This window comes from Giraffa tippelskirchi, chromosome 10 (assembly GCF_054371585.1).
Source record: "Giraffa tippelskirchi isolate mGirTip1 chromosome 10, T2T-mGirTip1v1.2.pri, whole genome shotgun sequence".
Classification (NCBI taxonomy): domain Eukaryota; kingdom Metazoa; phylum Chordata; class Mammalia; order Artiodactyla; family Giraffidae; genus Giraffa; species Giraffa tippelskirchi.
In genome coordinates, this window is record NC_137284.1 from 26,902,206 (window position 1) to 26,926,623 (window position 24,418).

General features: G+C 35.9%; 1 pseudogene; it reads right to left on the reverse strand.

Moving 5' to 3' along the window:
- Positions 1 to 847: 847 nt before the first annotated feature.
- Positions 848 to 24,418, reverse strand: part of LOC145522428 (serine/arginine-rich splicing factor 3 pseudogene) — a 37,539-nt pseudogene continuing 13,968 nt past the window's right edge.

Sequence of the window (24,418 nt, forward strand, 5' to 3'; positions counted from 1 at the left end):
TCTTGAGAAAACACAGTATTGTCACTCAAACCTCTGAACTCTTTTTATTATGTTTTGTAACTAAAACTTTATCCCAAGGATTCACAAAATATATTACAAATTACAGCATGGAAAATAATCTTGCCCAGTAACTCCAAGTTCAGCTCCACAATGTACCCTTAAAGTGGCAGGACATTGGTATCTTGAGTAGTCTCAAATTTCCAAATAAAGTATGTTACAAAGAGCTATGTATTCATATATTTCAATCACAGAAGAAACTTATGGCCTAAAGCAAAATTAAACTAACTTTCTTGAAACTTTTTAGATTCTACACCAATTGGACAACCTCTCATCTGGTCTGAAGACTAGTGGAATTTTCAAATCTCTAATCTAGTTTAAGGGCTCAGCTTTAATTTTTCCCTTCTGGCCTGTGTTCACAGCAGCTTCTAAAGACTGCTTTCTTAACTGCAGCTGCATACCATTTCCCAACTATGGAAAAGTCTTCAGTTTTTTCCAGTTTTTTTGCCTTGATAATATTAAATATTACACTTTGGCTGCGCAGGAGTTAGAGGTTATGCAAGGACTTATCAGTCTATGCAAGGCTAAAATTCAAAAGCAAATTCATTTTGCTTAAGGGAACATTCTAAAGTAACAATGCTTGATATTACATGCCTCATATGATCCATTTCAAACCACCGAGGATTACAACTTCATGTGTCACTGTTACAACAGACAAACAAATGTGAATAGCTAAAACATTTCAAAAGTGCAACAAACTTATGAAGTCTCAAACAAAACTTGACTTTTCTGTACATACTTTTGTCGAAGTTATTTCCTGTATACCACATTCCTCTAGAAAACTGGTCTTCTATTCTCTTTCATTTGACCTAGATTGGCTATAAGACCTAGAGAAAGATAGGCACAGCTTGTGATTTCTCTCCTGGGACAGTGATCTCTCTCTTGCCCTATCTTTAGAAAGGTACCTAGTACAGCTGCAAGAGAAATTTCTCTGTCTTGGCGATTTGCGTCAAGGTGGATTACTCCTCTTCTGATAAATTATCTCGAGGGCAACGACCTCAGGAGGGAGGTGGGCCATGATTTTGACTTATCTTTCCAACTTTTAGGCAGTTCCATTCTTACTTGGAAGCCACACAGTGTTCTCCTATCTAACTTTCAGACAGAATCTGCTGCATCTCGGGGATCTTCAAATTCCACAAAAGCAAAGCCTGGAGGGTTTCTTGCAACCCACACACTTTGGAAAAAGTTGCAGTCATTTCCGACTCTCTGTGATCCCATGGACTGTAGCTTGCCTGGCTCCTCTGTCCATGGAATTCTTCAGGCAATAGTACTGGAGTGGGTTGCCATTTCCTTCTCCAGGGCACACACTTCAGAGTGGTCCATAACAGCCAAAGGCTCATTCCAGTTCAGTCTTTTTTATCATTGTTTCTAAGATTACCTTCATAAACTTTACAGTCCAATCACCAGGAATCATGATGTATTTCGAGGTCATGGGTTAGAAATGCAGAGGCTCAAATCCACCATCCTAGGCTGATTCTTTTGGGATCCCTTCTGCCTAGCATCCCCGGATGCTCTGGAATACTCAGCATCCACGAAATAGTCAGCTCATGTTATTAAATAAAAGCCACAGGCTCTGGCCAGAACTTTTTTTTTCATTCAAACGATATTCTTCAATTTAGTCACCCTCAGTAGGTAGGATTTATTTCAATGATACATGAGACATTTCTGGAACTCCTCAGTAGGACTGGCCACTGGAATCAGGAACAAATTGCTTTGAATAAATTCAGTAAATTAACTTTTTCATTCTTCACAGATAAATGATCAATTTTTAGAAACAATTGTTCTTGTTGCTAAACAGGGCAGGTTATGAAGTTCATCACTAATATTTATGGTTTTAAATAAGATGAGATCAAAATAGTGGTTCATTTTTCTCTTTACAAGACTAACTTGTAGGGTAAAGTTTTAAAAAAAATGTCTTGAAGATGGGTAGTCTTGGGAGGTAAATAGTTAAGACATCAGTGATCACTTAATTTTATCTGGGTTTGGAGATTTGTTTAAATCAGAATCAAGCAAACAAACTAAAAAAAAAAAAAATCTAACACTACAGTGAAACAGCTAAATGTGACCTTCATGGATTTATGGGCTAATCCTTTAGAAATACACATAATACGCTTGAACTCTGTGTGAGTTAAATCCCATTTGAATTTATCCAGAATCAGATATGACTGAACTATTTTTGTCTAGGCTTTCCCAAGTTAAATTATGCTGAGTTTGTGGTAGCCTCAACTGAAAAATACAAGCTTCCAGGTGAAGAGGGGTTGATGGTTGTTTCTGTTCCAGGGCAATCAAAGACACCTCAACAGTGGTGGTTACTTTGAGCTTTGTTCAGGATTTTCCATATGTGGTAGTGATTAATTTAAATATGCTTCTTATTCTCTCCTTTTTGATCAGTCTCCTTCATCTTCTAGTTTACATGAGTTATTATTCATAGCTTCTACCATTTCTCATCTTTGGTTTTCTCCCTTGTCTTCCTTTGTTATGCCCCTTCCATTTCCATTCTTACTGCTAAATGCCATATTTTTCATGTTTGTTGGTAAAGATATTGAAGAAATAAATTTGATTGTATCGTTCATGTTTTCATGTCGGGGTTATAAAAAATAGGTCATCGATTATCTTAAGGTTTGGCTATAGTCAAGCTTTTGTCTTAATTTCTCTCTTCTATACTATGACTAGAAGTGAAGGTCACTTGGGATCCCAGCTGCCAGGAAAGCTTTCTAACTAGCCCAGATGGCAGGGGGTTCAGGCGCTCTGACATCTCATTCAAAGTTATTACAGTATTATTGGCCATACGATGACTTTGCTTATGCTGTAATTACAGCACTGTGACTTATTTTATAACTGGAGACTTATAACTTTTAGTCTCATTCAAATATTTTGCCAGTCCTTCACCTCCCCTCCATTTGTTTTCGGCATCTATGAGTCTATTTTCAGTCTGTTTTGTTTGTACTTTGTTTTTTTTAGATTTCACATAGAACTGAGATCCTGTAGTATTTGTATTTCTCTGACTTCTTTCACTTAGCATAATATCCTCCATGTCCGTTCATGTGGCCACAAGTGGCAAGATTTCGTTCATTTTTATGGCTGATATGCCATTGTACATGTATCATTTTTTAATCCATTTGTCTGTTGATAAACATTAAGGATGCTTTATATCTTGGTTATCATAAATTCTGTGATGAACACTGGAGTGTATATATATATATTTGTGAATTAGTGTTTTTGTTTCTTCTGGTAAGTAATCAGAGGTAAAACTGGTGGATCATATGGCAGTACTATCTTTAATTCTTTGAGAAAACTTTGTAACTTTTTCCATAGTGGCTGCATCAATTTTATAATATAGTCCCACCAGTAGTGCCTGAGAGTTACCTTTTCTCCACATCCTCACCAATAATTGTTATTTGTTGTCTTTCTGATGGTGGTTATTGTGACAGCTATGAGGTGGTATCTCATCATGCTTTCCTTTTATAGTTCCCTGGTGATTAGTTACGTTGAGTATCTCTTCACGTACCTATTGGTTTCTGTATGCATTTTTGGGGAAAACATTTTTTTCAGGACCTCTGCCTATTTTTTTTTAATCCAGTTTTGTTTTTCTTTATAATGAGTTGCATGAATTCTTTTTATATTTTGAATTATTAACCTTTTATTAGATACATAATTTACAAAATCTTTTCCCATTTAGTATATGACCTTTTAATTGTGTTGGTTTTCTTTGCTGTGAATAAGCTTTTTGGTCTGATGTAATATTGTTTATTTATGCTTTTGCTTCTCTTGATTGAGAATGCATATCCAAGAATAATTCTAAGACTGATGCCCAAAAGCATGTTGCTTATGGCATTGTCTAGAAGTTTTATGGTTTAAGGTCTTAATATTTAAGACTTTAATCCATTTTGAGTTTATTTTTGTATATAGTGTGAGAAAGCAGTCCAGTTTGATTCTTTTGCATGTAGCTGTCCAGCATGTAGCTTCAATCATTTATTGAAGATGCTGTCTTTTCTCCATTGTATATTCCTGTCACTTTTGTCATAGATTAATTAACCATAAAAATGTGGGTTTATTTCTGGGCTCTCTATTCTACTTCATTGATCTCTGTGTCTGTTTTTGTGCAAGTGTTGTGAAAGTGTTAGTCAATCACTAATCCATGTACCATTTTGATTATTTTAGCTTTGGAGTGTAGTTTGAAATTAGGGACCAAAATAACTCCAGCTCTGTTCTTTCTCAAGATTATTTTCACAATTCTGGACCTTTTGTGTTCCCTTACATATTTCAGAATTTTTCTAGTGCTGTTAAAATTGACATCAGTATTTTGATAAGAATTTCATTGAATTTATAGATTGCCTTGGGAAGTATGATCATTTAAGGAAGTTAATTTTCCAACCCATGAGCATGGTGTATCTTTCCATTTTTTTGCATCATTTTCAATATTGTTTGTCAATGTCTTAACAGTTTTCTGAGTATAAGACTTTTACCTCTTTGGTTTGATTTATTCCTAGGTATTTTATTCCTTGTGATGCAGTTATAAATGGGATTTTTTTCTTAATTTCTTTTTCTGATAGTCCATTGTTAGTGTACAGAAACATCGTAGATTATTGCATTTTAATTTTGTGTCCTGCAACTTTACTGGATTTATTAATTTTTGTGGCATCTTTAGGATTTTCTATATATAGTATGTCATGTGCGAACAATGACAGTTTTATGTCTTCCTTTCCAGTTGTAATTCATTTTATTTATTTACTTTTTAGCCTGATTTCTATGACGAGAATTTCCAACGCTATGTTGACTTAACATGTTGATAGTGGGCATCCCTGCATTGTTTCTGATCTTAGAGGGAATGCTTTCAGCTTTTGCTACTGAGTATGCTATTGGCTGTAGTTTCATCATTTATGGCCTTTATTATTTTGAGGCATGTTCTTCCTATATCCACTTTGTGGAGTATTTTTCTTGTGAACAAAGGCTGTAATTTGTTGGAAGTAGCAATTTTCTATGGAAAAACTTGCTGTCAATTGCTACTGGAAGTTATAGTTTGAGCCAGATCTGGATAATAAAATATCAGCAAAGGTCGTTATTCAGAAATCATCAGAACAGAATTATTTATCCTCCACAGATAGCACCCACACTCCACTTAGCACTATACTGAACATGGATATGGTCGTTACAGAAAAAAAAAACAGTCACATAACACCCATGACTAAATACAGAGGAGCAAATTTAAAAGTCAAAATAGTAAACCTTTAAAATAGAAAATCTTGAGTCTCTTAGAGTATCGTCGAGAAACTGAACTAATAATGCTAGTAGAAATACACCTCATTACTTCATATCGCATGAGGAAATGATACCTTTCTATGTAAATACATTAATGATTGGGCTTTTTACACTTAAAATAAACACTTTTGTAATCACTACAGTTTTGCTTCTTATTTGAAAGCCAATTATGAAATATTAGATTCATTTTCTATCTTTTTTCCTTTGGTGACCCTGTGTTCTTACTGTACTACATGTGTGTTCAATCCAGTTACTGCAGGCTTAATGAAGATAAACAAGAAGGGGCCTGTATTCATTGAGCTCTTAACTGTGTCTGCCTAAGAACTTAAAGCCAGTTCTTCTTCATTTATTCCAGAAACTTTACAAATACAGTGTTACAATTTTTCACAATTTATAGATAGGATCTGAGGTTCAAAGTTATGAAGTAGCTAGTTCAAGGTTATGCCACTAATGAATTTAGAATGTAGTTTTGAACTCATGGATGTTTTGCTCCTACTTTTAATCACTATGCAATATTGCCTCCCCAAATTAATGATCCATTTTATTATATAAGGTTAAAGAGACAAAAATGCAAATTAATATGCAAGGCTTGGTTTTCTCAGGATTGACAGAAAAAGAGGGGAAAGTGGAAAAAAATTTTTCTAAGACAAAATTCATTCAAAAAATGAAGATCATGGCATTTAGTCCCATCACTTCATGGCAAATAGATGGAGAAACAATGGAAACAGTGACAGACTATTTTCTTAGGCTCCAAAATCACTGCAGATGGTGACTGCAGCCATGAAATTAAAAGATGCTTGCTCCTTGGAAGAAAAGCTTTGACCAACCTAGACATTATATTAAAAAGCAGAGACATTACTTTGCTTACAAAGGTTTGTCTAGTCAAAGCTGTGGTTTTTCTGGTAGTCACGTACGGATGTGAGAGTTGGACCATAAAGAAAGCAGAATGCTGAAGAATTGATGCTTTTGAACTGTGGAGTTGGAGAAAATTCTTGAGATTGAGAGTCCCTTGGACTGCAAGGAGATCAAATCACTCTATCCTAAAGGAAAGCAGACCTGATTATTCATTGGAAGGACTGATGCTGAAGCTGAAGTTTTAATACTTTGGTCACCTGATATGAAGAACTGACTCATTAGAAAAGATTCTGATGCTGGGAAAAATTGAAGGCAGGAGGAGAAGGGGACGACAGAGGATGAGATGTTTGGATGGCATCACCGACTCGATGGACACAAGTTTAAGTAAGTTCTGGGAGTTGGTGATGGACAGGGAAGCCTGGTGTGCTGCAATCCACGGGGTCATAAAGAGTCAGACACAACTGAGTGACAGATCTAACTGAACTGAAGACAGTATATGTGTTTATTGTATGTAGCCAAGTTCATTGTTTATGCATGCTTCTATGATTTTCTGTGTAATAGTTCCCTTATACTCTCTTGATAAGTAATGGTAAACAAAGTGCCAAGATGTATCACCAGGGAAGCTCTAAAATTTATCCCTAACGGAATTAAAAATGGCCAGGTAATGCATGTTTTAAATTTTTTGGAGAACTACTTCAAGGAAGATACTAACGGTTGTTAAGAGGCCAATTGCCAGGCACTTTACTCAATAGATTTATGGAATACAGAGTGTTTCTGTTTGTTTTGAAAAATAATATTTGTGCAAACATTTCAACATAGTGACTGCAGTAATCAGATGTTCTTGAGTTAGAACTCTCACCACCTTTACCTTCCCACCCCTGAGTTGTGTCCTAATTTCAGGATATTGTAAACTACAGAATCCAAGGCCAATCTGCATTTCAAAGAAATATGAGTGGCTGTAGTCCCACCAGTTCCACTCCACTCATCATAATTATGAAACTAACAATTTGATAATAAGAAGCTTTTATATAAATGAGTTAAATAGCTTCCAATATAGTCAAAAGACCTATCTTATGTTGTTCATCTTTAATGAAAAAAAAAAGAGAAAATGCTTGAACACCTCACAGTGCTACTGCCTGTGTGCTTCTCCATTCTCACGTCCCCTCTCTTACTTTCTTCTCCTTTTGAAAACATGTTTTCTTCTTTCATTATGAAATTGGCAGTAGGTAGGGAAATAGTGAGCCAAGTATACAAATCATTATTGTACACAGCGTCAGCAGGCTTCAGAACAGCGAATATTACACTCAAAGAGAAACAAAATACAAAAACAATTTTCTAAGCAGATTTAGACCATTAACAGAGAAGAGAGAGAAAACAGAAAAAGCATTAGCATTAGGGGCATGAAAATTGAATTCCATTAAATATTTATCGCCTCTAAGTCTTCAGCCAAATAAGAAGAGATATATAATGAATTTTGTTTTTTTGTTTTTTTTTTGAGAATTGTTCTGTTTTAGTTAGAAATTATTTGACAACATCCAGTTTTTAATCCTGAAGTTAGTAATACTCCTCGGTTCTGGCAATAAACCAAATAAGAGACAATAATAGTTGTTTTTCATGTGTCATCACATTTGTCTTCAACTCAGTTCATGGTGGAAAGAAACTCTATTTACAGATGATAGAGTATAAGTGTATTCTTAAGTATTTTCTAAAGGTTGTACAACCAGAAAATGTTGAAGCCAGAATTCAGCTTAGTTCCTATTGATGCCATTACTGTTTCTCTTTCTACTAGGGGGCATCACAGAAATGTCAAAATGTTTGAATACTGCAAGATGCATTTTCATAAACATTATGAACAAAACAACCTATTAAAAATTAGATTTTTTTCCCTTGATCAGATAGATCTGCTGAATGCTTGTTTGATTATATATTCAAGAGGATGACCTCTTTTCTATTACTTTCCACAAAGAAATAACAGAGTGCAGTAAAAGCTAAATGAACAAAACAAAACAAAATTGAAAAGATGAAGTAGGTATTCAATGCCCAGTGGAAATTAAAATTGACATCATACTTGTGTAGGATTTAATCACAGAAACATGTTTCACTAAATTGTTATAGGCTTTCACCTACAGAACAGGGGTTTAATGGGAGGCATTATGAAATAAAAGTCATAGTAGAGTGTGCAAATGGACAACATCACAGGAGTGGGCTTTGAGTCAGATGAGAGTCAAATCCCAGGTCTCTCTGGGTTGGTTTTCTCACTGTGAACATATGGCTTGGTTTCTCAGCCTCAGTTTATTTTAGGTATAAAACAGTGGTAATGGTACCTATAAAATACTACTGAGAAGTAAATCAGAACACACAAATAAATATTCAAGATCTAGTGCTAAAAATTCTTGAGTATAGTCAGTGTATTAGTACAATGTTTGGTACTTGTAGGTTTTCATTAAACACCTGTTTCTTCCATTTAAATGAGGCTTTCCTAGAGAACAAATCAAAATACATTTCCTTGGTATTGAGCAACCTTCTCAGGCAATGATTTGAGGAATTAGGGAAAATACTCAAGAACTGTTAGCTTTTAGGGCGTAATGTATGAGATTTCAAGTCTCCTTCCTGGTGCTCACAATGTCATGATAAACACCATCCTAATGCTACTCTAATGAATAAGAATTATCATGAAATGTATCAGTTGACATAATCCAGCCAAGAATTCCACTGTTTTCCTCTCTGAATTAGCTTTCTGTGTTCCCGTGCTTGTTGATCTGGCTGTCTTGAAACCGGGCATGAGTGTTAATGTTGCAGATCCAACTCTACTTGAGTGCTAGCTGTACAAAGAATATGCTATTATTTTAGCTATTGATATTTATTTGTTTTTTTTTCCCATTTGGTTTGGGTGGCTGTGCAAAAAAGGAAGGTGGTAAGTGAGAGAGGGAGGGTGGTGCACTCTTCCTGGTGTAGTGAGAACGGGAGGGTGGCAGCCCATGGGGCCCTAACCGTTCACGACTCAATTGTATGCAGCATTTGAGTGGGTTTCACTGAGGCCTCCAGGGAAAACTGACCATGAGTGGCTCCCATCATACTGTTCTTACAGCCCTCATCTGAAAATTTCAACATGATACTGTGCATGAATGCCCAGCTGCCAGCAAATGACCTGATGGAAGCTCAAGGCAGAGGCAAGGAACGTGTTCTATTCTAACAGCACCAAGGAACTGCTGGATAGGCCTGAAGTTTTTGGAAAATGTTAGGAGAGTTGCAGACACATTCAAAGGACAATTGCCAGGATTAGAATCATATTACGTGAGAAATCAAGGCAGGGACTAGGAAATAAGGATAGTTAATCTATAGAAGTGATCAGTAGTCAGGGATTAAGTATGAAAATTGCCTGTATTTTTGGAAGTAGTGGTAAATCAAGGAGACATTAGAATTAGTTCTGTGTGGCCCCAGACTGTAGGTAAACCCAGCATCACTTGTTTAAAGGTAAGGTACTTCTAGTTTGAATCAAGAGAAAGCATCCTAGTATTTATCATTATCCAAATTAAATTGTGTAGTCACAGGAAAGAGAGAATACTCCTTTACTGGAGTATTCAAGAAGAGGCACAAAAATAATATAGAGCATATTCCATCTTAAATGAGTATTCTCCAATAATAAGTCGCTAATCAGCCAACTAATGATGAAGTTAGGACAATGCATCTAGTCGGCCTTCTTCCATTTGCCTTACAGTAAATCCTCAGGGTTCAGGATCAGTTGTTAGTCCATATGTATTCCTAGTTCGATGGGATGTTGTGTTGTTGTTCTGTTGCTAAGTCGTGTCTGACTCTTTGTGACCTCATGGACTGCAGCACGTCAGGCCTCCCTGTCCTTCATTATCTCCCAGAGTTTGCTCAGATTCATGTCCATTGAGTCAGTGATGCTATCTAACCATTTCATCCTCTGCACCCCTGTCTCCTTTTGCCTTCAATATTTTCCAATGAGTCAGCTATTTGCATCAGGTGGCCATCCATGAAGTAGAAAGAGATTCATAGGTGAGAACAAAATCTTCACTTAGATGTTGGAAAGACTAACACTACTCTTGCAACACTCACAGGAGGCAAGCAGCCACTGAATTTTTCAGTTTAGTGAGAATATGTTCCTAGTCCTGGTTCTTCCCATGGTTAATCATATGACCACTCTTGGCAATAATGACACCTTATCTTTATAGAGCAGAATATATTTTTTTTCACTTCCAATTAACAAAAACATCTTGATTTCATTCCTGAAATAATTCTGGATCATCTGGATCATTTCCCTCTTCTCAATCTTTATTGCCACCCCTCAAAATTTAGCTTTTTATCACTGTGCTCTGCACTTTCATAATAGAATTCTGACTGTCCTCCTTGCTTCCCATTTTACCCACCTTATTAGAGTTTTCACTGTGTAGCCTTAAGGAGCTATCTAAATTCAAAAGTAACCCTTTGCAAAACCCTTCAGTGGCTCTATACTTTTCATAATAATGATTTCCAAAATTTCTAGCTTAGGAATCTAATTATTCTGTGTGCGTGTGCGAAGTCACTTCAGTTGTGTCTGATTCCTTGTAACTCTATGGACTGCAGCCCACCAGGCTCCTTGGTCCATGGGACTCTCCAGGCAAGAATACTGGAGTGGGTTCCCATGCCCTGCTCCAGGGGATCTTCCTGACCCAGGGATCGAACTCGTGTCTCTCACGTCTCCTGCATTGGCAGGCATGTTCTTTACTGCTAGCGCTACTCTCATATTTAAATAATAATATTTTCTATGTAATTAAATGTTTATATATCATAAAATGTTAATATTTGCTTATTATAAAACTATTAATTTACTTTTAAATCATTTTAATTTTAATAATATATTAAAACTGGCTATTCCAGATAACAGTTGTATTTTTATTTCAATTTATTTCTGTATTTTAAATTGGATATATGCTATCTAGTAAACTTTTATTACCCAACATTGTGAATCATATTCTTATTGTAAAATGAGAAACTGAAATGTATCTTAATTATAAATATTGTGAGTGTAATACTTACATAAAGTCTAAATTGCAATGCTCAGCTTGCTGGGCCAGAAAATTGAAAAGAAAAATAAAATGCCATTTACATTTAGAAATTCAGGTATAAAGTACTTTCTTGAGTTTTTCACTTAGAGGAAGTTGATGGATAGATTATCAAAAACTATAGTTTATTTTTCAGGTTGTATGTACCTCTCCAAATATATCATATAACATTTTTGCATTCCCAAAAGTATAATTAAAAAATCTCAGAGACAATATTGTTCATTTTTTAAATTAATTCACTCAAAATTGTAAAAGTCAAATTGTTAAGGTTTGAGCCCAAACCTTGTTTGAATTTTCTCGCTGAATTCTGAGTCAATGAGAATTTAATTCAAGGTGGTATCTTCGCAACACAGAATTATCTAATCAAGTTTACTTAGCTTTTTAAAACAGCAAAGCATGCACATTTCTATAATCATGTTGTATAAGGTAAATATTTCAATCATGGATTTTCTTTGTCATGAAAAAATAGTGACTTCTTTTCTCACCAGAAAAATTTGTGTCAACACCTTCACTCAGCTCAGCCAATGAAATTAGTATAAGCATGGACATTCTGCATCACTTCCTATTTCAGTAACAATGAATTTGGAATGTCATCAATTTGAAAATTTAGTGAATTCACATTTATATGTCATAATTTGACTTTTTTTTCTTAAAGCTGTCATCACCTTAATTTACTAATGCTTATCTACCTAATATCCTATGACTGTCTGAACACATTTCAATAGCAGATTTGATGAGCTGGCACTTCTTTAATTTTCTGCCATTGTGTTATTTCAACATCAATACAACTGTCCTTTGATTTTTCATTACTTAGTTGAGGGTATATTCAAAATTTATCAAATACTTGGAAATATTTTCTCTTGTATAAGTGCCAAATCCTATGAAGAGACACATATAAACTGTCATGCAAATAAACTAGAAATATTTTATGTGAATTAAATTCTTAAAACTATTTCATCAAATATATTAGATGCACAAATCATTTCATACAGATCTCTCTGAAAAGCAACACATCCAATTAATCAACTATATCTCTCTATCCTTTGTCCTACCTCATTCTTCTTCATGGAATCTCCAGTTATATTCTATGTTTGTTTGTCTGCTTAAATATTATCTATCACCCCCTCTAGCATGTAAGACTTTGTGTGCCTCATTTTCTGCATACTTTGAATCTAGAAAACTTCTGTACTCATAATAGAAGCTCAGTAGATACATCTTTGAAAGAATTAATGAATACTTATTTCTAATTTCTTATTTGAACTAAATGATGCTAATTGAATTTTAATAGTGACTTTCTTATCTATAACATTTGCTAGCAGTCAGGTCACAGAGTCTAGTCAACACTTCTTAAGATGTATGTCTCTTCATTACACAAGTGCATTTATAAGATTAAGTTTTCTTTGCATTATTATTCTTACAATATAAAGTAATTGAATTTAGGCTGAAACCAAAAAGAGTTATCTTATGCTTATTGTGTTTTATTTCAGTATAGTTTAATTTGGCAAGGATCATATGATTATTTTGCACTATAAAAAATTTCACTTTTTAAACATGGGCAATATATATTGTAAAAATCATTATATAAAAATTCTCTTAATTTCTTTACCTATTTTTTGTGATCTTTTGTGATTATAGCTATTATTGGGATAAATTTTTAAAATAATTTACCAGTTCCAACTGCTTTTTAACTAAGTAGCTGTCTTGGTTTCCCAAAATGAATTGGGAGTATAGTGCAAAACTCAACAATCTCCCCCCATAGAAGTGGAATATACAACTCCTATTCAATGGAGAACATTTGACAAGACATCTACCAAAATTTCATAGACAAACAAACAATCATGCCTAGAACCATTTCCTTCAATAAAGTATTTCGTACATTCCTACTGAGTTCTCCCTCTCTTTGGTTACACCCAAGTACAAAACCATACAAAACCAAAGGACATTTAGATTACAGTTCAGTGAAGAAGACAAACAGGTTTCAGGTAAGGTAAAACTAGTGATAGAAGATCTCCATATAACATATTAAAGAAAATAGATTACATTAAACCTGTTTTAAAATAGACATCATATAGACAAATTAGGAGGGACGGGAAGAGTAGAGTTTATACACAGAAAATCAGTAAAAAATACCAAGATGAAACAACAATACAGTATACTAATGCATATATATGGAATTTGAAAGATGGCAACGATAACCCTATATGCGAGACAGAATAAGAGACACAGATGCATAGAACAATTTTATGGACTCTGAGGGAGAAGGTGAGGGTGGGACGTTCTGGGAGAATAGCATTGAAACATGTATATTATCATATGTGAAACAGAACACCATTCCATGTTCGATGCATAAGACAAGGGCTCAGGGCCGGGGCAATGGGATGACCCAGAGGGATGGGATGGGGAGGGAGGTGGGTGGGGGGTCCAGGAAGGGGAACACATGTAAACCCATGGCTGATTCATGTCAATGTATGGCAAAAACTATTACAATATTGTAAAGTAATTAGCCCCCAACTAAAATAAATAAATTTATAAAAAAATAAAAAAAATAATAATAAAAAAATACCAAGATGGAAAATTAAATTCTCTGAGAAGAGTATAACATTTCACAGACATATAAAAGTTGCTATAAAAACTTTTGCTTAGAAAATTAATTGGATATGACAAAATCTCAAAGACACGAGGATAAAACAACAGAGAGAAAATGTATATAAATTGCAAAACTAAAGAAAGACATTGATGAACAAAATAAATCTATCAAAAGCTAATATATAAATGGATGCAATAATTCATGACTAAAAATCCTATTTCTCTGTAGAAGAAAAGATTGGTATTTTCTTAAATACCAATTGGTATTTCTTAAATAAAGAAAAAATTTCAATTAGAACAGTGGAAAAGAAAATGAAAGATGACAAATGTCCCAAAATACTTCCATATAATATAATTTATAAAATTAATATTAGAAAGATAAAGAAGATATCATGCTTGAAAATTGTTTTCTGAAACTAGAATAGGATCTGAATATTTAAAGGAATAGCATGCGTTAGAAAAAAAACAATCCAGAATGAAAAAAATCAAGCCATGCCTTGGTACATTATTGAATGTCAAACATAAAGGAAAAACAAACAAAAAGAACCAAAGAAATACAATTTAACCAATTTTAATGAGGAAGAAAACATGGCTGGATCTTCACTTTTAACACAGCAAAGTGTAATGTCGACAGATAGTGGAAATGTCAAGAGCACTCTGTGTGAGGCCAAAGATTATCCTGATAGTATTTTACCTGTTGTGTATGTCTGTGCATTCCTGTTATATCTCTGTATCATACCTGATTATATCTGTTGTATAAAGACAATAGATGAGCATTTTGTAGATCTGAAGGCAATCTCCAGATTTGAGTTAGTAACAAAATCCAGCCAAGAGACAGTGAAAAATCCTATGATCAAAGGTCTAATTATACTCAGTGGGAGAAGCCAAAGACCAATATCTCAATATCTGAGGTCAAGTGTGGCCCCCATTTTATACCTTCCATCATCAATGAAACAGAAGGAATGGGATCAGTTAAGGACTACACTTTTCTTATCCCTTCCTAATGGACGTAGAGGATGAGGTTTTTGTCATGCTCAAAAGAACAATACATTTATGTTAAGAATTTAGTTTGGATGAACTGGTTTATAAAAAACAGTGTGAACATTTAACCAATTTACAATAAAACTAATATACATATATATATGAGAACTGTGTTTATATAAAATAAAAATGGTCTAAATCTAAACAGTCAGAATAAATAGAATAACTCAGTTGGAGGCTGGGAGAAAAGAAGAGGATAAAGTGAAAATTCTCATAGCAATGAGTTAAAACATTCTAATACTGAATCACGTATTACTTTTCTAAAGTTCTTTAGAATCTTAAATTATAACATAGTCACAGAGTCAGACGTGACTGACTCTTACTATCTGAGCAACTGAGCACATACTATCTAGTACAGAACTACATGTGGCTACTAAGCAGTTAAACTGTGGCTGGTCTGAAATAAGATGTAAATGTACAATATACACTAGATTTCAAAAATATATTCAAAAAAAGAACAAAAATATCTCATTAAACATTTTATATTGATTAAATATTGAAATGATAGTATTTGGTATTAGGTTAAGTACAATACATTAAAATGAACTTCACCTCATTTTTTTATACTGTTAATATGTGGTTGCTAGATAATACACAATTACATATGTTCTCCACATTGTATTTCCATTGGACAGCACTGACCTAAAACATTTAATTTACCTTATAAAATATATTTCTTATCTGGTAGGGCTGCACTTTAAATTTTTTGATATATTATCCAACAAAAATAAAATAAATATTATAATATTAATGACTTTCTTTTTAAAATTTTTATTTGAAATTCAATTGTTTTCAAACTTATATGATTGTTATGTAATACTATGCAAATAGTTTGGTGATTGAATATTACTTAGAAATCTACTGGTAAGAAACTAAATTAACATCACTTTAAATATGTGGCTTACATTCTTATTTAATGTTTAGGATTTTCTTTACTGATTTTAGAATGCTTATTGATCTGCTTTTTGTTTTTTCTGTATTTCAGTTCAAGAATAATGGCTCCCATCATTATTGTCTCATTATTTCATGATACTGGCTGTATTAAAATCTCATTATCATTTACAGCTATGGCTTGAACTCTTTCAGTCAAATTTTCAAAAAAAAAAAATTTTTTGTATCACTTATCTTTCTTAGAACTCTGTGGTTTAAGTGCTGTGAACTGCCTTCCCTTCCACTCATCACTTAATAAAGCAACTTGCTTTAAGGTCACTGATCAAACTAATTATCTCAATTTTCTCTGATGTTCATTAATGTCTTATTGTTTCCTATGTTTTGTGCGAGCCTTTCTCCTCCTATAAGAATCCATTCTTGTCTATGCTATTTTCTCAGCACAAGCTCCATAATTTTAATTTCACTTATCGCCTCTAAGATAATGACCTGTAAATCTATGTCCTAACCCTGAACAATATCCATTAACTCATGGCACCATATATGTTTTTAGTAAATCTTAAAATTCAGCAAAGGAAATATATTTTCTAGCCTGGTGCTTTAACTCATGGCAAGATATTAAGTTTAAAATTTTACCTTGTACATTTTCCTCCCCTAATATGAAAATGAAAGACAAGTTTTAACCTCCATTGTTCTGTAAAGAAGAGAATGGAACCTTCAAAGACATCAGCTGTTGGCCCTAAATGGCTCTTACACTCCTCAGAATTCTGCAGATATAATTAAGATCCTATATTGTGGATGTGAGAAAACCATTTAGTCTTCCAGTTGTTCAGTCACTCAGTTGTGTCTGAATCTGTGCAACCTCATGGACTGCAGCACGCCAGGCTCTCCTATCCTTCACTATCACCCAGAGATTGTTCAAACTCATGTCTATTGAGTTGATGATGCCTTCCAACTGTCTCATCCTCTGTTGCCCCTACTCCTCCAGCCCTCAATCTTTCCCAGCATCAGGGTCTTTTCCAATGAGTCAGCTCTTTGTATCAGGTAGCCAAAGTATTGGGGCTTCAGCTTCCATCAGCCCTTCTAATGAATATTCAGGACTGATTTCCTTTAGGGATGATTGGTTTGATCTCCTTGCAATCCAAGGGCTTTCAAGAGACTTCTCCAGCACCACAGCTTGAAAAAGCAGTTCTTTAGTGCTCAGCCTTCTTTATACTCCAAGTCTCACATACATACATGACTACTGGAAAAACCATAGCTTTGAATAGACGGATCTTTGTTGGCAAAGTAATGTCTCTGCTTTTGAATATGCTGTCTAGGTGTGTCATAGCTTTTCTTCCAAGAAGCAAGCATCTTTTAATTTCATGGCTACAGTCACCATCTCAGTGATTCTGGAGTCCAAGAAAATAAAGTCTGTCACTGTTTCCACTGTTTCCCCATCTATTTGCCATGAAGTGATGGCAACAGATGCCATGATCTTAGCTTTTTGAATGCTGAGTTTTAAGCCAGCTTTTTCACTCTCCTCTTTCACCTTCATCAAGAGGCTCCTTAGTTCCTCTTCACTTTCTGCCATAAGGGTGATATTATCTGCATATCTGAGGTTATAGATATTTCTCCCAGCAATCTTGATTCCAGCCTGTGCTTCTTCCAGCCCGGCATTTCACATGATGTACTCTGCATATAATTTAAATAAGCAGAGTGACAATATATAGCCTTGAAATACTCCTTTTCCAATTTGGATCCAGTGCATTGTTCCATGTCAGGTTCTAACTGTTTGCTTCTTGATCTACATACAGGTTACTCAGGAGGCAGGTCAAGTGGTCTGGTATCCCAACTCTTTAAGAATGTTCTACAGTTTGTTGTGATCCACACATTCAAAGGCTTTAGCATAGTCAATGTAGCAGAAGTAGATGTTTTTCTGGAATCCCCTTGCTTTTTCTATGATCCAATTGATGTTGGCAATTTGATCTCTTGTTCCTCTGCCTTTCCTAAATCCAGCTTGAACATCTGGAAGTTCTCAGTTTTCATACTGTTTAAGCCTAGCTTGGAGGATTTTGAGCATTACTTTGTTAGCATGTGAAGTGTGTGCAGCTGTGCGATAGTTTGAACATTCTCTTACATTGCCCGTCTTCAGTATTGGGAGTGAAAACTGACCTTTCAAGTCTTGTGGCCACTGCTAAGTTTTACATATTTGCTGGCATATTGAGTGCAACACCTTAACAGCATCATCTTTTAGGACTTGAAATAGCTCAGCTGTAATTCCATCACCTCCACTACCTTTGTTTGTAGTAATGCTTCCTAAGGCCTACTTGACTTCAAGCTCCAGGATGTCTGGCTCTAGGTGAGTGATCACACCAGTAATTCCTAACTAGACCAATGACTAGTGATTAGATTACACAAAGAGCTAAACTAGAGGGTACCTAACCACCAGAAGATCCTAAAAAAGTATAGAGTCAGAAGTCTTTTCTGATAATTCTTAAAAAAAACCAAAGATAAAACTTTAAATTTACAAGGGAAAAAATATTTAGATGAGCCAACACTAGTAACTAAATTTCAAATGCGGAGTCTTTCTTTTCAATGCTGCAAACATGCAGCTTCCTCTTGGTATTTCTCACATGACATAAAAACTAAGCAAGAGTGCTCTCGACTCTGCATACATTTTCTTACAGTTCACCTTTGAAAGTCTAACATTTTACCTTTCATTTTAACAATTTTTTTGCTATTGCCTTTTATAATGCTTTTATAATGCTTTCTTAAGTATCTCCAGTTAAAGGCAATTATGACTGGTAGAAAAGGAGCAGTGACCCCACAAGAGACTGATCCAGACTTGCCCGTGAGTGTCCAGGAGTCTCTGGCAGAGGCATATGTCAACACTGGCCTGTTGAAGGCTTAGGGACACTAAGTGCAGCTGTGTCTCATGGGACTTTTTGAGGAGGTAGCCATTATCTTCATTACCTCCACCATAGTTTGGCCTCAGGTCAAACGATAGTGAGGGAACAGAGCCCCACCCATCAACAGAAAATTGGATTAAAGATTTACTGTTCATGGTCCTGTCCATACAAGACGCAGTTTCCCCCTCAGTCAGTCTGTCCCATCAGGAAGCTTCCATTAGTCTCTCATCCTTACTCATCAGAGGACAGACAGAATGAAAACCATAATCACAGAAAACTAACCAAACTTATCACATGGACCACGCCTTGTCTAATTCAATGAACGTATGAGCCATGCTGTGTAGGGCCACCCAAGAGACACGGGTCATGGTGGAGAGTTCTGACAAAACATAGTCTACTGGAGAAGAGAATGGCAAACTACTTCAGTATTCTTGCTTTGAGAACCCCATGAAAGGTATGAAAAGGCAAAAATATAGGACACCGAAAGATGAACTCCCCAGGTCAGTAGTTGTGCAATATGCGACTGGAGATCAGTGGAGAAACAACTCCAGAAAGAATGAAGAGACTGAGCCAAAGCAAAAACAACACCCAGCTGAGGATGTGACTGGTGATAGAAGTAAAGTCTGATGCTGTAAAGAGCGATATTGCATAGGAACCTGAAATGTTAGGTCCATGAATCAAGGCAAATTGGAAGTGGTCAAACAGGAAATGGCAAAGGTGAACATCGACACTTTAGGAATCGGTGAACTAAAATGGACTGGATGTAAACCCATGGCTGATTCATGTCAATATATGGCAAAAACCACTACCATATTGTAAAGTAATTAGCACCCAACTAAAATAAATAAATTTAAAAAAAAGATATTTGTTGTATGAAAAGGAAAATGAAACTATAAATATATCATATGGATTATGTAAGTCCTTAGCTTTGAAAGATCATACTGAATTATTTACATAAGAAATGTCTGAGATTTTTCTCCTAAATAATAATAAATAAAACAAGAGAAGTCATAACTTATGGTTAATATTTGGTATTAGGGGGGTCATTTTATTATTCTTTTACATATGTTGGAAATGTTCATAATAAAAGTTCATAAAATTTTAAAAAAATAAAAAAATAAAATGGACTGGAATGGGTGAATTTTACTCAGATGACCATTATATCTACTCCTGTGGGCAAGAATCCCTTAGAAGAAATAGAGTGGCCATTATAGTCAACAAAAAGTCCGAAATGCAGTACTTGGATGCAGTCTCAAATATCAAAGTAATCCAAGTCTATGCCCCTACCAGTAACGCTGAAGAAGCTGAAGTTGAACGGTTCTATGAAGACCTACAATACCTTCTAGAACTAACAACCAAAAAAAACTTCCTTTTCATTATAGGGGTCTGGAATGCAAAAGTAGAAAGTCAAGAGATACCTGGAGTAACAGGCAAATTTGCCCTTGGAGTACAAAATGAAAGTCAAAGGCTAACAGAGTTTTGTCAAGAGAACCCACTGACAATAGCAAACACCCTCCTCCAACAACACAAGAAACGACTCTACACATGGACATCACCAGATGGTCAACACCGAAAATCAGATTGATTATATTCTTTGCAGGCAAAGATGGAGAAGCTCTATACAGTCAGCAAAAACAAGACTGGGAGCTGACTGTGGCTCAGATCATGAACACCTTATTGCCAAATTCAGACTTAAATTGAAGAAAATAGGAAAACTACTGGACCATTCAGGTATGACCTAAATCAAGTCCCTTACAATTATAAAGTGGAAGTGACAAATAGATTCCAAAGCTTTAGATCTGATAGAGAGCCTGAAGAACTATTGATGGAGGTTCATGACATTGTACAGGAGGCAGTGATCAAGACCATCCCCAAGAAAAAGAAATGCCAAAAGCCCAATGGTTGTCTGAGGAGGCCTTACAATAGCTGAGAAAAGAAGAGAAGCTAAAGCAAAAGGAGAAAAGGAAAGATATACCCATTTGAATGCAGAGTTCCAAAGAATAGCAAGGAGAGGTAAGAAAGGCTTCCTCAGTGATCAATGCAAAGAAATAGAGGGAAACAATAGAATGGGAAACACCAGAGATCTCTTCAAGAAAATTAGAGATACCAAGGGAACATTTCATGCAAAGATGGGCTCAATAAAGGAAAGAAATGGCATGGACCTAACAGAAGCAGAAGATATTAAGAAGAGGTGGCAAAAATACACAGAAGAACTATACAAAAAAGATCTTCATGATCCAGATAATCACTCAGCTAGAGCCAGACATCCTGGAATGCAAAGTCAAGTGGGCTTTAGGAAGCATTACTACGAACAAAGCTAGTGGAGGTGATGGAATTTCAGTTGGTTATTTCAAATCCTAAAGGATACTGTAAAAGTGCTGCACTCAATATGGCAGCAAATTTGGAAAACTCAGCAGGGGCCACAGGACTAGTAAGGCTTCAATAGTATGTGAACCGTGAACTTCCAGATGTTCAAGCTGGATTAAAAAATGTCAGAGCTACCAGAGATCAAATTGCCAACATCTGCTGGATCATTGAAAAAGCAAGAGAGCTCTAGACAAGCATCTACTTCTGCTTTATTGACTATGCCAAAGCCTTTGACTGTGTGGATCACAATAAACTGTGGAACATTCTTAAACAGATGGGAACAACAGACCACCTGACCTGCCTCCTGAGAAATCTATGTTCAGGTCAAGAAGCAACAGTTAGAACTGGATAAGGAACAACAGACTGGTTCCAAACTGGGAAAGGAGTACGTCAAGGCTGGATATTGTCACCCTGCTTATTTAACTTATATGCAGAGTACATCATGAGAAATGCTTGGCTGGATGAAGCACAAGCTGGAATCAAGATGGCTGGGAGAAATATCAATAACCTCAGACATGCATATAAGACCACCCTTATGGCAGAAAGCGAAGAGGAACTAAAAAGCCTCTTGATGAAAGTGAAAGAGAGTGAAAAAGTTGGCTTAAAACTCAATATTCAGAAAACTAAGAGCATGGCATCTGGTCCTATTATTTCATGGAAAATATATGGGGAAAGAGTGGAAACAGTGGTAGACTTTATTTTGGGGGGCTCCAAAATCAGTGCAGATGGTGACTGCATCATGAAATTAAAAGACACTTGCTCCTTGGAAGAAAAGCTATGACCAACCTAGATAGCATGTTAAAAACATTACTTTGCCAAAAAAGGTCCATTTAGTCAAAGCTATGATTTTCCAGTAGTCATGTATGGATGTGAGAGTTGGACGGTGAAGAAAGCTGAGTGCCAAAGAATTGATGCTTTTGTACTGTGGTGTTGGAGAAGACTCTTGAGAGTCCCTTGGACTGCTTGAGATCCAACAAGTCCATCCTAAAGGAAATCAGTCCTGAACATTCCTTGGAAGGACTGATGCTGAAACTGAAGCTCCAATACTTTGGCCACCTGATGTGGAGAACTGACTCATTGGAAAAGACCCTGATGCTGGGAAAGATAGAAGTTGGGAGGAGAAGGGGATGACCAAGGATGAGATGGTTGGATTGCATCACCGACTCGATGGACATGAGTTTGAGTAAGCCCTGGGGGTTGATGATGGACATGAAAGCCTGGCATGCTGTAGTCCATGGGGTCCCAAAGATTCAGACATGACTGAGAGACTGAACTGAACTGAACTGATGACCTGTGAAAAGTCAAAGTTTTAGTTTCTCAGTCATGTTCAAGGATACTTTCATCCCAGTGGTCTGTAGTCATCAGGGTCCTCTGTCCATAGAATTCTCCAGGCAAGAATACTGGAGTGGGTAGACATTCCCTTCTCTAGGGATTTGGGCTTGTGGTCACCATCTGAATTGGAGGGCATTGTTGGGCTGCTGAGTCCTTCACTGGGTGAATAGTTGCAGAATTGAGTTAAATTGTAGGACATCCAGCTGTTTTAAAAAATTGTTGGTGGTGGAGAAACCTTCCCCACATATTGGAAACTGGGTGTGCACAACCCTTTCAGAAATAATAAAAAAAACAGTTTAATTAATAAGACCTAACCATGTAATGGGGCTTCCCTTGTGGCTCAGCTGGTAAAGAAGCCGCCTGCAATGTGGGAGACCTGGGTTTCACCCCTGAGTTGGGAAGATCCTCTGGAGAAGGGAAAGGCTACCCACTTTAGTGTTCAGGCCTGGAGAATTCCATGGACTGGACAGCCCATGGGGTCACAAAGACTTGGACATAACTGAATGACTTTCACTTCAACCATGTAATAAATACTACAATTTCCAAGTCATGACTTTGAGGTGTCTGCTACAACAAACATTTTATATGAGAATTTCTTTGACTTCTACTGAAGATACAATCATAATACAGCTCATATAATTGTGATTTTTTGCTATACTAATGGAAAGAAATTCTAAATATGGATTAAAGATTAGTGAAAATAAAGATATAAAAAATCTTTATTGAAATTTTTAGATCTCCTGATTCTTATGCAAGAATCATGTGTTAAGAAAGTCTGTTCTTGAGTGTTACCGTAAAGTAAGAACTTTCACTAACATTCTGTGGACACTGTCTGCATTTTAACTCAAATGTTCTTACTTTAATTGTCAGTTAGCCCCCCTAAAATCAATTAAAAGTGGCAATAATTTCAGGTAGTATGTTTTTACTGCTCTCTTTGATACCACTAGAACACTAACACTATAATTCCAAATTTCATTTTTTTTTCACTCAGATTATTTTCAAAAAGGGTTTAGGATTATTTAACTTATGATGAGAGTCATGAAATTGTACTGTTTAAATGAAGACATGAATTGAAAAACCATATGACCAGCTGTGATATTATGATTTATAAGAAATAAACATTTGGTCTTCTTCCACAGTTCCTGGCTCATAGCTCTCAGAACCCTTAGAATTTCCTGAGTCATAAGAGCAATGGAAGCATATTTTGTCATAATATTGGGTTTTATTTTCCGTTTCTAAAATCTGCTTCAGAGCCATAAAAGTGAAACGGATATCTTGTGATTCATAATAAATCCTTTCCACAACTGAGTTTATGTTATAAAAGTGAATTTTGGAGAGCATTTAATGGTGGGGCTCATTGCCAGAGAAACCATTAATGAAAATGGAGACTGAACTTTTGGTCTGCCGCCTGATTTTCTGGGAGGAGAGAGGGACTAGACCTTAAAGCAGTCCCTAGTGATCAATGATTTAATCATGCCTGTGTAATAAAGCCTCCATAAAAACCCAGAAGGGCCTTCCCTGGGCTCAGATGGTAAATAATCCCCCTGCAATGAAGGAGACCTGGGATCGATTCCTGGATCAGGAAGATTCCCTGGAGAAGGGAATAGCAACCCAGTCCAGGATTCTTGCCTGGAGAATCCTATGGGTAGAAAAGCCTGATGGATTACAGTCCATGAAGTCACAAGGAGTTGGACATGACTAAACACACACATACACAAGTAGCAAACAACCTGGACTTGCAATTTGCATTTCACGTTGCAGGAGATCTTTGACAACTCTGATTTGTAGTCTTGTAGGCTGTTACCTAGAATCACAGGTAATAACTGGACTTGCAACAAGCATGTGAAGCTGGAGTAGGGGGCAGTCTTGTGGTCTGAACCCTTAAACAATGGAATCCGATGCTCTCTCTCGTAGATACTGTCAGAACTAAGATGAATCCCTGAACACTCTGCTGATGTCCTGAAAACCATTTGCTGTTTGTGTGGGGACCTCTCAACAGTGAAAGCAGGTCCAAGAACCAACTTTATCCGGTGGATATGAACTGAAAATTTGGTCAGAGATTTAAATATGTTTCTA